Source organism: Sminthopsis crassicaudata, chromosome 4 (genome assembly GCF_048593235.1).
Source record: "Sminthopsis crassicaudata isolate SCR6 chromosome 4, ASM4859323v1, whole genome shotgun sequence".
In the NCBI taxonomy this organism is placed as follows: Eukaryota; Metazoa; Chordata; class Mammalia; order Dasyuromorphia; family Dasyuridae; genus Sminthopsis; species Sminthopsis crassicaudata.
In genome coordinates, this window is record NC_133620.1 from 144,549,457 (window position 1) to 144,555,456 (window position 6,000).

At 35.9% G+C, this 6,000-nt stretch overlaps 1 long non-coding RNA gene across 2 annotated transcripts in view; it reads left to right on the forward strand.

Annotated features, from left to right (window-relative positions):
- Positions 1 to 3,092, forward strand: part of LOC141541141 (uncharacterized) — a 91,392-nt gene extending 88,300 nt beyond the window's left edge. Inside the window, exon 3 of one of the 2 annotated variants that reach the window (XR_012481667.1) lies at positions 2,987 to 3,092. This is a non-coding gene — a long non-coding RNA (uncharacterized LOC141541141). Of the gene's footprint in view, positions 1 to 856; positions 951 to 2,986 lie in introns of those variants that run through there. The other variant, XR_012481668.1, reaches the window with a different exon arrangement.
- The last annotated feature ends 2,908 nt before the right edge of the window (positions 3,093 to 6,000 follow it).

Consider the following 6,000-nt stretch of genomic DNA (forward strand, 5'->3'; position numbering starts at 1 on the left):
CTAATGGGGCTGATATGTGAGGAATTTTTAATCTCCCATGGCTAGCAAGGAGTTTATCATACTTTCCCTTAAATAACCCAACCCAAAGTGAAGTAGATCTAGAGTATTAAACTGAATTTGGACCATTGAAAATTCAAATCAAAGAATTCATTTTAGAAACATTAATAGGACCAAATAAGCAAACATCTTTCCTCTTTTACTTCTTAAAAGTGTCATTAATGAATTTTAGATTTTCTTCACACCAGTGACAACTCTATCACTCTGGATTGAAAAATAGCATAGGATTTGGGACTTGATAAATCATTTACTCTAAACCCCTCAGGAAGGGATATAACTCTCTCAAGTTTGCAAAGATAGTATGCAACAGAGTCTAGGGTCTTGTGTTATCAAATCTAGGACCTCCTTCCATTATGTCTCATAATAAAAATGGCTAATGATAGAATAACTAGCATTTACATAATGCTTTCAGATTATCAAAACATCTTATTTGATCCTTAAAACAATCCCTGGAGTATAATAATATAGTATTAAGTGAGAAAACTGCAGGGAAAATTTACTGACTTGCACAGGGTCACACAGCTAGTAATCATCTGAGGCAGGAATTTGAATTCAAGTCATCCTGACTCTTGATCAACTGTACTCTCTAGCAGCTACATAGAGCTTCCTTTTCATTACATCACCCTAACATCTTGTATTTGCTGAATCCTTCAAACTTTTCACCATTTTTTCACATATAATATTCTATTAGATCCTCCCACCCTGTCAGATGACGGTACTAGAGACATACTTTACTAAAGTCAGCTTGTGTCACTTTGGGCTGGAAGAAAAATTGAAGTCTAACCCTTTTATTTTGCAGATGAGCACTCTGAGCTCAGAGAGATGATATGCCCAAGTCATCTTGATCTAAATCTTGCCACTGGACCCAAATGGCTCTGGAGAAGAAAGTGAGGCAGGTGACCTTGCACAGCCCTCCCTCTTTCCCTCAAATCCAATTCATTTGCATGTTATGGTCTTTTTTGATAATGAAGGACAAACAACAACATATGACTACTTCCCAGAGAGTGAAGACTAGAACCTAGATCTCTGGACTAGAAATCAGCCTAGTGCCCTCCCCCCTTTTAAAATTTTCCCTAGTTATATGTAAAACATTTTTTCTTATATATGTATATTCATTTTTTACATATTTCCATATGAATCATGTTGGGAGAGAAGAATTCAAGCAAAAGGGGAAAAAGATGAGGAAAAAAAAAAGGTGAAAATAGTATGTGTTGATCTATATTTAGTTTCCTAAATGGTTGCACCAATTCAGAGCTCCACCAACAACTCATTCATCAATGGACGTGTCTTTCTATAATCCTTCCAACCATGGCTTATCCCGTCTTTCGTCATCTTTGCCAATTTTCTGGGCAGGAGGTTAAACCTCAGGATTGTTTTGATTTGCTTTTCTCTTATTAGTAATTTTGAGCATTCTTTCATATGATACTTAATAGTTTGCAGTTCTTTTGAGAACTGCTTGTTCAATTGTTTGATCACTAATCTGTTTGACTATATCTGTTCTTGTTACACTATCTTGTTGTATACACTATGTGTACATACTTTCTCTTCTTTCCTTACCTTTTTAAGCTTTCTTTGTACGCTCTTGAAGGGCAGGGGCTGTCTCTGTTTTTATTTGTATTTGTATTCCAAGAGCTTAGCATAGTGTCTAGAACATAGTAGGCATACTTAATAAATCTTTATAGACTAACTATACAACAAAATTTTGTAGTAGAATACAATAGCTTTGCCTTGAATGCCCTCATACAGACTATGCTTTTCAAACTAGTGGGAGTTCACTTGTTCACTGGGATCACATTGGCCTAGGAAAACTGAAATGTAGCAAGATCCAAATCTTTGGATATCTTCTGCTCTTCTGCACAGACATTCAATAGAAAAGGGGCCAAAAATAGTTGCCAATTCAGTAGGCTTTCCAGCCTTTTGTACATTTTAAAGCATTTGTTGCTTGGGATTTGGAAGAAATCATGAGAATTGAGAATCTTTCTATCTTGGCTGGAAAGAGGCTCACTGCAGAGAAAAGACTGGTTACCATGGTTTGGGACTACATACAGCTGCAGTTTTTTTTTCTTTCACAAAATACAGTTTTTCCTCACAATTGTATTACATAAATAGCTGAAGGTACCTAGTCTTCCAGCACCGAAGTCTTTGAAAATTCAAAACATTAGGAAGAAGTCTATAATATTTTTCATTTATTAAAAGTTATATATTTCTTCTAGCAGAACTCTGACTTGCATTGTTTTATTGAGTATAATCAATCATCTTCCAGATTCAATGTCACCAAGTTTTAAAAGTAGGGACATATCTAGCCAAGTCCATAATAAATTTAGTTAGGGGGAGGGGGAGGAGGAAGGACCAACAGTGGATGGGAAGGAAGAGTTGGCTCATACAGTGTCTTTCAGAAATACAGAGAACAATTTAACTGGGGCATATCAGGGGAGTATCCTGTAATAGAAATAGAGAAATTCCTTTAGAGGACTGTGAGAAGAATTATGGGATAGTGGTGGATATCTGACTGGAAGAAGAATTTTTCCCCTGCCTTGTATCTGTGCTCTGGGGCAGAGCAGAGTCCTGTTGGACTTGTGTTGGTTTATAATAACTTACAGTTTAAAATGCTCTGGTTGTGGGAGAAAACCATTTACATCTTTTAAATCAGTGAGAGTAAAAGGGCTAGTAATGAGGGAGGAGACAGGATGGGGGTGGAGGGGATAGGCAATGGTTCTTCTAGTGTATGATGACTGAGCGATAACCACAGGAGCTCCCAAGTTAAGCAGAAACCTCAGTTAGTGTAATGAGGCCATATGGTTAACTTACATGCCTCTCTTTGAGACTGCTCAAAATACAAAGCTTAGCCTCACAGTGACCATATGATATGCTGCAAATGAACCAGCATGTGGAGGCTGGTTAGTTATTTTACCTTCCTTTGCTAAAACAGGAAACAGGACAAACTTTTGCTTCTTTCCTTCAAGCCAAACAAAGACGAAAAGTAAACAACAAGTGTGTAAAAATGAATGTCTCTTATTAAATCGACCAGCTGGGAAAAAGGAGCAGAGGTAAGTGAATTCAGAAATTTTACATGAATCATAACATTGCTTGAACAAATAATGCTCCATTCTCCCCGGATTTGAAGAGTTCAAGGTGATTGGCTAGGGCCAGAGTTAGGGAATCACCAAGCGTGCTTCCCAGGATTCCTTTCTCCCACAAAGGGATACAAATGAAAATCTGTATCTCCTTCAAAATAAAGATGTATCAAGATGGATGCTATTTGATTGTGTCTATATTACTATAAGAGAGAATGGATAAGTAGCCAACCTCAGAATTAGGAAAACATTCCAGTCCTGTTTCTGATTTATAATGGTAGTTTAACCTGAGCAAGTCACAGCTCTCTTTGCTTTGAATAACTCTCTAAGACCATCATTAGCAGAGAAGTTGCTGAGTCCCTTTAGTAAGAGTTTTCTCAATTCAATTTCTGCATCTCAATAAAATCATAGGTCTAGTTCTTATTCCTGTGATGTTAGACTTTTTTTTTAAAGGTGATCTAATTTTGAGCATTTTAAAAAATAATAGGATCTGTCTTCTTTTCTGAACTCATATCACTTAGTTGCATCTTAGGAAGGATGCTGATAAAGGTGGAGAAAGGCAACCATGATCGTAAAAGATCTGGAATTTATGCTGTATGAGCATTAGTTGAAGGGATTGAGGGAGGAATTTAGAATTGAAGAAGAGAATTTAGAACAGTATGGGATAGGATAGTCATTTTCATTATTTGAAAAGCAATTGGTCAACCTGCCGTCTGGGGGAAAGGGTGGGGGAAGGAGGGGAAAAGTTGGAACAAAAGGTTTTGCAATTGTCAATGCTGAAAAATTACCTATGCATATATTGTGTAAATAAAAAGCTATAATAAAAAATTTAAAAATTAAAAAAAGAAAAGAAAAGAAAAGCAATTAAGTGAAAACTAATATTAGATGACGTTTGATTCTCGAGATCAAAACCAGGAACAATGGATGGAAGGTAAGGACACATTTAGACTAGTTTTAAAGAAAAGCGTCTTAACAGTTAGTACTATGCCAACCCCCCTGGGCATCTAGTGGATTCTTCCTCATCTGAAATCTTCTAGCAAATGCTGGATAATCACTTATCATCAGGCATATTGTAGTGTATTAATTTTTAGTGATGACTTGACTTAAGAAGTTTCAGGCTGCCTTTCATCTTTTATTCCTGCCATTCATTTACCATTTATTAATAACAATTTACAGTCCTTTAGTGATGGAAGGTTTACATGCACGTTTCTCAAAATGGCCTTGTGAAGGAACAAAAGAAACAAGCATTTATAAAATTCTTGTTATATATCAGGTGCCTTACAAATATTTTCTCATTTGGTCTTCACAATAACCTCACATAGCAATTACTTCCCCCATTTTACAGATGGGGAAACTGAGGCAAACAGAGGTTAAAGTATCTTTCCCAGGGTTAGACAGCAAATAAGTGTCTGAGTCGAAATCTGAACTCAGGACTTCCTGACTCCAAGCCCAGCATTCAATCTACTGTACCATCCTAGCTGCTGCCTATAGCCTCTCTCTATTCCATACCAAGCTGTGAGGCAGTTGTATGGATATCATTACCTTCCTAAAAATGAAAATACTGAGACTCAGTCTCAGTCATGATTACCTGGTTCACAATGGAGATTAGAACTCAAGACTCCATTCATGTCCAGTGATCTGGACCTTTTTATACCATGCTTCCTTTTAGCATTGTATATAATATTAAATAGTTCTCAAAATTTTTGGTCTCAGGACCCTTTTATACTCATATTATCGAGGATCCCAAAGAGGTTTTATGTAGGTTATATTTACTGATTTGTACCATATTAGAAATTACAACTAATAATTAAAATTATGAATCCATTAAAGTAATAATAAACATATTGAATATTAACATAAATAATATATTTTAATGAAAAAACTATGTTTTACAAGACAATAACAATTTAATGAGAAGAGTGACATTGTTTTACATATTTTTGTGAAGCTCTTTAAAGTCTGGCCTAACAGAAGACAGCTGGATTCTCCTATCTGCTTCTGCATTCAATCAGTTTGGATGTGTTGTTTTGGTTGAAGTATATGAAGAAAATCTGCCCTCATACAAATATGTAGTTGGAAAAGAGAGGAGTATTATATTAGGTAAAAAATATCTTGGTATATTATAAAAATAATTTTGACCTTTTAGAATTCCTTAAAGGGTCTTCGGAACTCCAAGGAGTCCATGAATCATATTTTGAGAACCAGACTTGGAGTCATCAGAAAAAGCTAGTTTCAAATCCTAGTTCAGACAATTGATTATCTTGAGACTTTAAACAAGTCATTTAACCTCACTCAGGCTCAGCTTCCTTTTCTGTAAAATAAGTACAATAATCATATCTACTTCACGGTATTGTTATAAGGGTCTACTGAAAAAATGTGTAAAGTACATTGCAAACTTTCAAGTGTTTGTAAATGTGAAGTCTTATAAATTCGCACTATATGTGCTATTACTATATACTATCTTGTGATATTAGACAGCTAAGTGGTATAGTGGATAGAGTGCCAGGCCTGGCATTAGGAAGAACTGAGTTCAAATTTGGCATCATATTTACTAGCCATGGGACCCCGGGCAAGTAACTTAACCCTGGAAAACTATACTAGATAAAATTAGAAATCCAAATAGCTTGAGTCAAAGTTTTTTCTTGCTTTCAGTGACTTCATCTCCCTGAGCAAATGAGAGGAATGAAGGCTATTTCATGACAGAACCAGAGATAGAAGCTTCAGTTTCCTCATTTGCAAAATAATCTGGAGAGGGAAATAACAAACCACTCCAGTATATTTGCCAAGAAAATCCCAAATGGGGTCATGAAGAGTGGAACACAATTGAAAATGTTGTGACAGCTTTTGCTTTATTGCCTTTCTTATTATT